The sequence below is a fragment of the Dipodomys merriami genome, unplaced genomic scaffold (genome assembly GCF_024711535.1).
Source record: "Dipodomys merriami isolate MVZ:Mamm:240054 unplaced genomic scaffold, mDipMer1.0.p SCAF_2, whole genome shotgun sequence".
In the NCBI taxonomy this organism is placed as follows: domain Eukaryota; kingdom Metazoa; phylum Chordata; class Mammalia; order Rodentia; family Heteromyidae; genus Dipodomys; species Dipodomys merriami.
Genome location: NW_027203381.1, coordinates 52,637,908 through 52,650,463, shown reverse-complemented (window position 1 = coordinate 52,650,463; position 12,556 = coordinate 52,637,908).

Sequence of the window (12,556 nt, the reverse complement as noted above, 5' to 3'; positions counted from 1 at the left end):
CTTTTTGTACTAGTTACTTTGAGATAGGGTCTCTCTTTTGACCTGGGCCCACTCCAGGAGTTTGTCATAGATGAAGTGATTGGTAGATGCCATAATGGCTACTTTCTTCCATTCACATGGAGTCTTGGGGACTTTTCTGCTTGGACTGATCCAATCACAGCAGGATGACAGGTGTGTAACTCTGTACTCAGTTCCTGATTGTGAAGGAGTCTTGTGGACTTTTCTACTCCAGTTGGCTTTGAACTGTGTTCTTCCTGATCTCAGTTTCCCCAGTAGGTAGGTTTGCATGCATGAGCCACAGGTACCCAGCTTCTCCAAACTCTTGTGATCTGTGCAACTGAATCTAAGCTCAGGTTTCATTGGTGTTAAGACTGATCTACCTCATGGTCATTCTTAATTGAGATATTAAGGTGCCTTTCAGAATAGCATTTTCTACAAAAACATTTTTGCAAAACAGCAGTTCGAAATGAAAAAGTAGAGCCAGGCACCAATGGCTCACACCAGCAATCCTAGCTATTCAGGAGGCTGAGATCTGAGGATCACAGTTCAAAGCCAGCCCAGGCAGGAAAGCCCACGTGTCTATTATCTCCAGTTAACCACCAGAAAACCAAAAGTGGCTCTGTGGCTCAAGTGGTAGAATGCTCCCTTGGACGCCCACAACTGACCGAAAAAAAAAAGAAATGAAACAGTTATTCATTAAAAATATTTTTAAAAAATTCAATGCCAGCAGGAGAATACAGAAAAAGCTGTGTTCCATTCTGATTTCATTGGTAGAAAGGAGAAGGGGCTCAGTGGAGGCAAAGAGCTGGGATGGGGCTACAGTGATCTGAACCAGGATTCTAACCAACCCTAGAGGTTAAGAAACAGAAGTCTTTATTCTTTTAATGATAAAGGTCTTATAGATGGCTTCTGAATTTTAAGAGATACGTTTTTACCATTAGAAGCCCGTTTATTTGCAAATGCCTATCCCAAGGTTGTAACATACCAAACAAGGTCTCTGTTTCCTATTAAGAGATACCTTTATCTACCTTTCTCCCAACTTCTAACACTAGGCTCCTTGGGAATTTAAATATGGTCTCATAGTTCAGTAAGTGATACTTCCTGGAGGAGGTCAGAACAAGAATATAGCCAGAGTCCTGAACCTGATTTATTTGGCCAAAGGTATTTCTTCTTGATGATATTGAGAAGGGATGACAGCTGAGAGTGAACTGGTGTACCTCCCTCACATTTACTGAGAAATGACACCAGGCATGGAAGTACAAACCTGTAATTCCAACACTTGGGAGGCTGAGGTCAGCCTGGACTACATAGCAAGGTCCTAACACACACACACACACACACACACACACACACACACACACACACACACACACACACACACACACACAATCACTGAAAATGGAAAAAAAGTCAAAATGCTAAAAACAACGATGCTTATTCTATTTGTTAAATAAAGGCATAAGAAGTTATCTCATTGTTAGAAGTCATGAGTGGTTCACATCTGTAATCCTAGCTACTCAGGTGGCTGAGATCTGAGGGTGGTGTTTTAAAGCCAGTGGGGACAAAAGTCCTGAGACTTGGGGCTGGGAAGGTGGCTCAGTGGTAGAGCACTTGCCTTGCATGCCTGAGGCCCTGAGTTCGATTCTTCAGCACCACATAAGCAAAAAGAAAAAAGCCAGAAGTGGCGCTGTGGCTCAAGTGGTAGAGCGCTAGCCTTGAGCTGAAGAGCTGAGGGACAGTGTCCAAGCCCAGAGTTCAGGCCCCATGACCAGACCCCCCCCCAAAAACAGTCCTGAGACTTTAACTCAATTAACCATCAAAAACCTGCAAGTAGAGGTATAGCTTCAATAGTACAGCACTGGTTATGAGGAAAAACTCAATGACCGAGCACTGGCCCTGAGTTTAAGCCTCAGGACACCCCCCATAGCCAAGTGTGTGTGCACATGCACACTCACACACAAAAAAATTGTTGGTTATCATTGTGCATAGATTTTTTTTTTGGTCAGTTGTGGGGCTTGAACTCTGGGCCTGGGTGCTATCCCTCAGCTCTTCAGCTCAAGGCTAGAGCTCTACCACTTGAGCTACAGTGCCACTTCCAGATATTTTTTCTTTAATTGAAATTTTGATTTATTTTACTTGCTTATATGATGAGATACTAATTATTCGGGTATTGCTAAGGAATCCACATACATGCTGGAAAACAGCACATATGTGAGATCTAAAGGGAAGTGAGCCCAAGGCCAAGGATACTCTAAACTGATTTTAACCAGAAGTTCCATTTTCCAGTTATGCATTCTGCCATCAGAGTACTAATGATCTAAGAAGAGAATAAATCAGTAGATGTTCTTCTGCGAACTACTGTTTTCTACTATTTGGAGAGGAATTTAGAGATCGTGGGCCAGGTGATATATATTGGTTTCTAGCAACAGAAACCCAATTCAAACATGGTCCAGTTAAATTGGAGAGTATATTAAAGCTTGAAACAATCAAAATTCATCTTGCTGGGTAAGATGGGAGGGAAAAATTGGAAGAAAGTAAGTGAAGGGGTGACATTGTCCAGAAAGAAAATGTTCTCTTTACCTGATTTATATAACTGTAACCCCTCTTGTCCATCATCTTTATAATAACAATGCAAAAAACATTTAAAAAGTAATTTTGCTGTCAGAATATGATAATCGAATCTAAAGTGAAATCAAGAGGAATTACCTCCTACAAATAAATATACAAGTTGTTGAAACAATTTTTTAAATTTTAAACAGTTTTATAGTTATTATTAAGGTGATGTACAGAGGGGTTACAGTTACATAAAACAGGTACAAAGTACATTTCTTTTTGGACTATGTCACCCCTTTCTCAGTTTTCTCCACTTTTTCCTTCCCATCCCCACCCACAAGTTTTATAGTTCATTTTTTTCTTTTATTATTATTAGTATTATCTTTAAGTAGTTGTACAAAGAAGTTCCCATTCTACAAAACAGCATATTGAGTACAAAGCGACAACATTGTCACCCATCTCTCCTAACCCATCCCTTCTCTCACTTTTTTTCTTTGAGATTAGGTGATTACATAAATTTCACATATTTCACAGTTTTGTGGAATATTGTGAAATAGTGATACTTAGTTAAAGTCACACATTTTAATCTTCACAAGGCAAATTGTCATTATCATGGTTTATATAATTTGTGAATTCTATGAACTTGAAACAATTTTAAAGAAAAAAAAAGAGCAAAATTCTAGAGGACCAACTGTTTCAGGTGGATGCAGAAATCAATCATGGGACATAGTTTATCTACCTCAGCTCTGTTGTTCATCTTGACTTTATTATTTGCTTTGGCGGCTCATGACCAAAGATAAAAAGTAAGCCAGTTTCCTATCAACCCCAACAAAAGTGCCAGGAGAGATTGATTGGCTAGGTCATGTGTCAATCCCTGAGTCATTGTGTATTTGGGGAAGTTAAAGACCACATCAAACTTGGTCACTAGCACATGCTTGGAGCAAGGTCAATCTCATGGAGCCAGAGAAGCTGATGAGGATTGGAGAGAGGAAGAATTGCCATGCATGCAAACACATTGATTATAGGAAATGGCGTTTGAACATACTTCATTAGACCAAGAAGCTGCAGTAATAATGTCAGATTCACTCTTATCCTCACTTATAAATCCTCATAATAATGCAAACACATCGTGGGTCTGTATGCTTATGAAATTTCCTGTACACATACCTCCTCCTTTTACCTTGGTCCAATCTCATTTTGAGTCTGTAACTAAATCTTTGTGCCTTATTCAGATGATGTGTTACTGTATAATTACAAGTAACTTTCACTAAAATAGTCATTTGGAGTATTAATCAAAAGAGAATGTGAGGCTGGGCAAGGGGGACTCATACCCGTAATCCATAAGGCTGAGATCTGAAGATTGCAGTTCACAGCCAGCTTGAACAGGAAAGTCTTTAAGACTTATCTCCAATTAACCACAAAAACCTGGAAGTGGAGGTGTGGCTCAAGTGGTAGCTGTCAGCCTTGAGTGAAAAAGCTATGGGACAGTGCCCAGGTGGTGATTTGAAATTCCAATAACCACTCCCCCCGCCATATACACAAGAGAGACAGAAAATGTGAAATATTAGTCTGTTTTGTATAGCTATAATAGAATCCCTAACATTGGATACTTTAGAAAGAAAAGTTGACTTCACTCACAGTTTTAGAGCCTGAAAGTCCAAATTCAGTGGGCCTATCTTTTCTGTACCTGGTGCCTCATATTGAGACAGGATAACTTGAGGAAAACGAGGCCCAGTGAAGGCAACTCAAAAATATGGTATTTAGAAATAAAGACATGTCATCATTGCTTAAAGAGAGACACTTGTCTGACAGGATGTATGCCTTCCTGAGAAAAATGCTTTTCCAAAACTTAAGCAACCTCCTACCAAAATACAGATAACAGGGTGCCTACCTTGTCTCAAAGACAAGGATCTGTTTTATGGCAGGATGTATTCTTACCTGGAAAGAGTGCTCATAGCATCCAGAAACTCAGAAAGCAACATCAGTAGTATTAAAGATAAAACACCTTTCTTTGCATAACTTTGAAGCCAGAGCCCTTACCTTTACACTATAAATACCCCTAACAGCTGAGAAGCCATGTGTCTCTGTCTTCCTGTGAGAGCACCTACACTCTGTTAGAGTGTGCCCCTTGCCTTCTGTTTTTTATGTTTATCTGTTTTGTTGTCTGCTTGCCTGCTTGCCTGCTGGCTTACTTAATAAAGCTCTGCCAAGTTTTCTTACCATCATGACTTGTCCAGAAACTCTTATTCTGCAAGAAGACAAGGACCCAAAGTGAAGAGTGGCCACCTTTAAAGGGAAACTTCACAAACACTTACCTGCATCCAGTGACAATATCATGGTGGAAAAGCAAAAAAGTCAACAGCCTTGGGCTGGGAAGTTGGCTCAGTGGTAGAGTGTTTGCCTCACATGCATGAGGCCTTGGGCTCGATTCCTGGAAGTGGCACTGTGGCTTACGTGGTAGGGTGCTTGCCTTGAGGGACATCACCCAGGCCCAGAGTTCAGCCCCCATCCATGACCGACAAAAAAAAAAAAACAAAAGACAACAGCCTTAATATAGTCTAGGGGCTTTACAGGTCCTTTTCTTTGTACTTTAAAGAATAAAAAAGTGTTTAAGGTAAACAGTTTATTTGAAGGTGAAAGGAAAGCCATGAAAGAAAGTAGAAAGAAGGAAAATAGCAGACTTCCCAAGTGAGGAGAAGGAAATCTAAGGTTTCTTTGTTCCTGCTAGATATTTGGTCCTTAGTCTCCTCCCTCGTGGTTTTATATCTGGTTTCTGATTGAATATGTTTCTGTCTGGCTAGACTCCTCCCATCCTGGGGGAAGGTGGGAAGTCTTCTGCTTTTGTTCACTAGACTTGGAGCCTGCTGCCATGGGCAGGAACAAGAAAGGTGGTTTATGTCCTTTCTTTGTTTCTTGCCACATGTGGTCCTTTGTCCCAGTCTCCTTCTATCCCTAACTGCCCAACTGGGATCAAATATCTGTTCTTTAATCTCATAAGAAAGGGATCAGGCATGGACTCACTTTATTATAACCTGCTCTTAGGAATATTAACTTACTCCATGAGACCAGCACTAATTCCTTCTGAGAGTGGTGCATCTAAACACCTTTCACTAGGCTCCACATCCTAAATGTTCTACCATCTCAACACAGTCTCTCTGAGGATCCAGCTTCTGGAATAGCCTTTGAAAGGCATATTCCAACCTTATCTTTTTTTTGTTGTTGTGTGTGGGGGGGTCCGGTCATGGAGTCTGAACTCTGGGCCTAGGAGCTGTCCCTCAGCTCTACAGCTCAAGGCTAGCGCTCTACCACTTGAACCACAGCGCCATTTCTGGCTTTTTTCTGCTTATGTGGTGCTGAGGAATCGAACCCAGGGCCTCATGCATGCGAGGCAAGCACTCTACCACTGACCCAACTTCCCAGCCCTCCAACCTTATCTTAACCATAGAGAATACCTTCCAAGAACAAATGACCAGAAAAATACAAAGCATATGACTAGGAAAATACACATCCAGTGCAACAATGAGAACTATTGGGCTCTGACATCAGGGAAGTCAGATAATACTGCTCCTAAGGCTGTACTTAAAGACTTCGGAAAATCAAGATTTTTAAATACTAGAATAGAGAGATGATTTATTTATAAACCAAAATGTTAATCAAGAAAATGGTAAAAGAAGCTACTTAGCTATTTGGGCAGTTGAGTGAGAGGATCATGATTCATCCTCTTGTGAATATCTTTTGCTCAATCAATAGTTGGTTGTAGTGGCGCCTGCCTATCATTTTAGCTACATGGAAGGCTGAAATTGAGGCCAGCCTAAGAAAGAAAAGTTCACACATTTTTTCTCAATGAAAGAAGTTGAGTATGGTGGTATGCACCTGATATCCCAGCTGCAGTGGGAAACAAACAAAACAAAAAAGGATCAAAGTCCAGCTGCACCAGGGCAGGAAGTGAGATTCCATCTCAAAACTAATCTCAACATTCAAGAAAGGGCTAGAGGAATAGTTCAGTAGTGTGCCTGCCTAGAAAGTATTATTGTATGCTTTTTATCCAAAGGAAGCCACTTTTAATACCCTTTCCAAAGCCTTTCTTTAATAAATACTCCTTGATTTACAGTCCCTTTGCTTTACTTTGCATTTAACCCTTTAGAAATCTTTTAATTAAGTTCCTCTTTAATGCAATTTGGTAATGCCCAAATCTGTCAACCTTCTTTGTAGTTTAACACTGATCATTTTTTAACCTTGGCTGCTGGTCACAATCAGCTTAGATACTAGTTATAATTGAAGTTAAAAAGCAAATATTAGCCAGGCGCCAATGGCTCATGCCTGTAATCCTAGCTATTCAGGAGGCTGAGATCTGAGGATCATGGTTCAAAGCGAGCCTGGGCAGGAAAGTCTGTGAGACTCTTTTTTTTTTTTTTTTTTTGGGGTCCGGTCATGGGGCCTGAACTCTGGGCCTGGGCGCTGTCCCTCAGCTCTTCAGCTCAAGGCTAGTGCTCTACCACTTGAGCCACAGCGCCACTTCCGGCTTTTTTCTTTTTGCTTATGTGGTGCTGGGAATCGAACCCAGGGCCTCAGGCATGCAAGGCAAGCGCTCTACCACTGAGCCAACTTCCCAGCCCGTCCGTGAGACTCTTATCTCCAATAAACCACTAGAAAACTGGAAGTGGCACTGTGGCTCAAGAAGTAGAGTGCTCGCCTTGAGCTGAAGAAGCCCAGAGTTCAAGCCCCGCGACCAACCAAAAAAAACAAAAAGCAAATATTTCAGGGGATATCAATATAAAAATCAATATTTAAGAAGCACTTTAGTGTGATAGAAAATACTTTTTTCTCATACCAGTTTCTATGTATTAAAATGAGGGTTGTTTTTTTTTTAACACATTCACACACAGACATTTGTGGACAAAAGTGTTAAGGCACATTTAGGTTTAATAAAAAATGAATATCAGCCATAAGTTTCCGGAATTTAGTGGCAAGAGATACATGATAGAACCACATACGCTGGGAATGTGGCTAAGTGGTAGAGTGCTTGCTTAGCATGTATGAAGCCATGGATTAAATTCCTTAGTATCACATAAACAGAAAAGGCTGGAAGTGGTGCTGTGGCTCAAATGGTAGAGTTCTAGCCTTGAGCAAAAGAAGCTCAGGGACAGTGCCCAGGCCCTGATGTCAAGCCCTAGGAATGGCACAAAAAGAAAGAAAGAAAGAAAGAAAGAAAGAAAGAAAGAAAGAAAGAAAGAAAGAAAGAAAGAAAGAAAGAAAGAAAGAAAGAAAGGAAGGAAGGAAGGAAGGAAGGAAGGAAGGAAGGAAGGAAGGAAGGAAGGAAGAAATAAAAGAAAAGAAACAAAGAAAAGGAAAAAAAAGAACTAGAACCATGTGATCAATGCTAGAAAAACAGGAAATACCAAACAAAATACAAGGCAAAACTCAAGACACAAAACTTTTGCCCACAACAAACAGAATTTCTTATAGATAACCACAACCAACCTAAATATCTAAGAACAGAGTATGGTTAGACATCTTTGCTAACAAAGCACATTAAATTAGTGGGCCTCAGTTTCCAGGGCCTGTGAAGAGAGGTAGCAACTTTGTTAGCATGGCACATTAGCATATGAATTGATCAGTGAATACTTCCGGATGGGTAGAGGAGTAAGCTTGGTGGAAGCAAGTGGGTCACATGAAGCTGAACCTATGGCCCAGATGACAAATTTCTTGATAAGTCAGGATGGTAAGAAAACTTGGCAGAACTTTACTGAGTAAGCAAGCAAGCAAGCAGACAAACATACAACCAGAAAGAAAGGGGAATACTCTAATAGAGTATGGGTGCTCTTGAGGAAAGAGAGAGAGGGGGAGAGGGACAGTTTTAGCTAAGAGAATTCAAGCCTAGGATGGCTAGCCTTTAAGAAGGAACCTACAGGGGATCCCCAGGACCCAGCCTGCATCAGTCTGTCAAGGGCACAAGCCAATGGGCTGTCAGCTGGAATGGAGGCAATCCAGTTGCAAATGATATCCAGTCTGAGGTCATGAGAGAGAAAGGTAGAGAAGGAGAAGGAGGAGGAGGAGGAGGGGAGGAGGAGGAGGAGGAGAAGGAGGAGGGGAGGAAGAGGAGGAGAGACAGAGAATGAACTACAATGTAGGGAAAGTTACCTTTCTAGAGAACATGGCTAGGAGGCAGAGGTAAAAGTCCACAAGGGAGTTTGTTTAGAGAGACAGAGAAAAGGAAACCTGAATGTATGGCAACTCTGATAATTACCATTGCCTTGGAAGAAATTATCCAAATCTTGCAATATTGTGGCATCAAAAGTACTGTACTCAGGTTAATGATTGCAATTATCCAATTGCTACTGAAGTCAAATTTCTAAGTGGTTAAGTTTTTTAATTTTGCAATTGTGCAATTGACACTGAAACCAAATTTCTAAAAGGATACGTTTCTTTTGATTTTAGATCTGGTTTCAAGCCCAGAATGGCTAGCCTTCAATAGGGAACCTAGAAGGGGGGTTCCTAGAATCCAGCCAGGATCACACTCTCAAGGGCATAATCCAAAAGATTGGCCATTAGCTATAAGGCATTTTGACTTATGGAGTAGTCTGGTGAGGACATAGGATTCCTATAAGGATATGGGAGGGGGTCCACAAGGACACAGAGGGGGTCTGCTAGGATGTGGATGGAGTCTATAAGGATGTACACAGGAGTCCATAAGGACATAGAGGGGGGCCCATACGAATGTAGAAGGGGTTCTGTAAGGATGTAGAGTCAAATTCTCGATTCAGGAGTCTCTTAATTGAGAACAGACTGGTCAAAAAGACATAAGGGTTTTGTAAGGGAATCCATAAAGATGTAGAGTCAAATTTTCCATTCAGGCATCCCCAAAACTAGAAGAGACTGATCAAAAAGACATGTGGGGGGGGTGTCCCTCTGCCATGGTACCATGTTGAAAAGACAAGATGAACAGAGGGCCTTTAGATGAGAGTTACATGCCAGACAAAGAGAAGAGATAGTGTAGTAGATACATAGCCAGCAATGGTAAAAACAAGATGTCTTTGGTGGGGTTCCTCCAGCTTTTTGCAGTTTGTGTCCAAGGAGCAGTGGTTAGGAGGCAAATTGCCCCTCAGAGACAGAAGAGTGGATTCAACAACTGCTGATACCATACCCTCCTGGATTTTGGTAACAGATGTAAGGTTTACCACCAGGAGACTGACACATGGTTCAGGCAGAAAAGAGTTTATTAGGAGGAGAGCAAAGTGATGGCCTGCATGAGATGGAGGTGTGCAGAGAGAGAAGAGAAAAAGAGAGGAAGAGAATAAGGGGAAGAGAACGAGAGAAGAAGGAGGGATTTGTTGTTGAGAAAGATTATGTAGGGGAAGGTGGGGAGTTATAACCACAGTAAATGCGGAAGTAAGCTCAGAGCCTGGGGAACCTCTCAGTGACCAAAGGAGGCATGACCAGATGGTTCAGGAAGTGACTTCAGCAGACGTAGAAGTGACCTCAGAATCAGGTGATGGACAATTAGGTGATTATTTGTTTTAGGCAGTGATTTCTGGTAAGGCTATGTGTTGTCTTTAATGAAGAGGTAGGAGAGAGGGAGTTGTTTTAGGCAGACCTAACATTTTCCTTTTAACGTTTTTCTAATTTTTTTTAATGCATCCCAAAGGGGCAGTTTTTAGGAATACTAATCACATTACCCACATTACCATCAGGCTTTCAGTGGAAAAGAACAGAAAGGAAAGGAACAGGAAAAGAAACAGAACAGGAAAAGAAACAGAAGTGAAGATAGACACCACCAGCCTGTTCCTTATTTGTCATTTGTTGATGAGAGGGCTTCCTCTCCTAGGACGAGGGTGGGGCAGCCAATTCCTTTTATTGGGCATCCCCAGAGGAGCTGAAGCAAACCAATCTTTTGTATTGATTCCTTCCTGAGATGGAAACTAAGGCAGTTCCAGAAATGGACATAACAGATAATATCTTTGACAGTAATAAACAAGCCTTTACACTTAAATTTCTGAAATTTAGCCCCGAATTTCAACAATGGAGGGGAATAAAATAAAAAACCTAAGTCCTCAAGAGATTTAAATTTTTGCTAAGCCAGATAACTGTTGATTACAGTGCTAACAGCTTTTATCTTGAACATGTTCACACACACACACACACACACACACACACACACACACACACATGCAGAAAGGTCTTTAAGTGTGCAAAAATGGTCATACATTTTTTCTGGAATTCTAATGGCAAGACATACTTTTGCCCATAGCACTATAGCACCACAGTTGTCAGTGTTAAAAAATTAACCTTAAAAACTTTTGCCAACAACCAAACTAAATATCTTACTCTTACAGATGACCAAGATCTAGATGTTGAGACAACCTTTGCTAGCAAGGCACATTAGCACATAAATTGATCTTGAATAATTAGAGCACTTTACATACCAATTTATATTGAGGCCAAATTATATTACCCAGAGAAATTAACTTGCCTCCCTTATGATTCTCCTGAATCCCTGGTGAAAGTTTTTAAGCATACATTGGAGGACAGTAGGCTTGCTTTGTGCAGAAGCACAGTTGGTACAGGCAGTATAAGACAGAGTGAGATAAGTAAAAGCTATTGCTGCGGGGGGGGGGGGGAGAGAGAGAGAACATAGAAAGATACAACTTGACAGACAAAATGACACCATATATCTTGTCAGGCCCAACCAAATGTCTTCCTGAGACCAGATGGATGTCCTTGTCAAGACCATCTAATAAGAAACTATCCCAGAAACCAAATTTAGGAAGAACAGATGAGTTAACTCACCATGAGTTAACTCACCATGAGTTAACTCACAAAAGGTCCTTATCATAAGGAGCAATCCCAGAAGACTAGAGTCACATCCATGCCCAGTCAAAACCAAATTCAGGAAGACCAAGACAGAGACACAGAAACTGAAGCCTGCTGGGTAGGTCTGGTCTGCAGACCTCCTTCCTCAGCAATAATCAGAACTCTCTACTGCTCTGAGAGAATGCTGGGCAGGCCTGATCCAGATATCTTCCACCTCAGCCACAACTAGAACTCTTTACAGGATGACAGCTTGCTGGGTGGGCCTCTCCCACCTCAGCAATCCCAAACCCTCTGTTGTTGTCACTAACCCTGAGGGCTGTGGGGCAGGTCTTGAGCACATCTGTTTCCCTTACCTCCACATTTCCAGATGGATCTATCCCCAGAAACCAGACAAACAGGCAAACAGAAAAGAGAGGAAAAACAGAAACTTACTCTGGAGGTCTTCTGAGTGACTCCAAAAAATTAAGTGACCTGTCAGACATCCATAAACTGGTTGTAAGAGTGGCAGAATAGCTTACAGGCCTTGAGAAAGGTCTCAGGCAGCACCTGCCCTTTGGAGTCTCCCATCCTTTAGCAAATGGTTCATTGAGGCCAGCCACCAGTAGCTTTAAGGAACCTGTGTGCCCCTCAGCACTGGAATGGCACTGGAGCCTACAAATATTGTTTGGGAATTCACTCACAAGAAAGCCACAACTTGAGAGGTGAAATTGGGAGTATTTATTGGAAAGCTGGCAACTGCGGGTAGACTCTTGTCTCAATAACCTGCAGCCTGGAATCAAGCTTATGCAAAAACCATGTGTTTGGGGTAGAGACACCAGCTCAACAAAAGCAGTCCATGTAGGGAAATACTCAAGGGCAAGCAAAAGAAACCAAATAAGGAAATACTCAAGGGCACGCATTCTCTGTAACAAAGCTTTCCTAAGGCTAAACTACCTGACATCTGTAGTTCAGAGAATGGCCTATGTCATTTCTAGGCTTTTGGGAGCTGGGTAAAAAGCACCATCCATCCAGCAAGGCACAGGACGTCTGTAAGAGCAAGATGTTACTTAGAACCAGTATCCTTATTTCAGTATAAAACTCTGAGTTAAAAAAATCCATTCCTGCCACAAAGAATAAAAGAATAAAAAAGAGAAAATGGTAAATGCAAAGTTTTAAAAATATGAACAGTTTGGCTCAATAGGCAGATTCTACA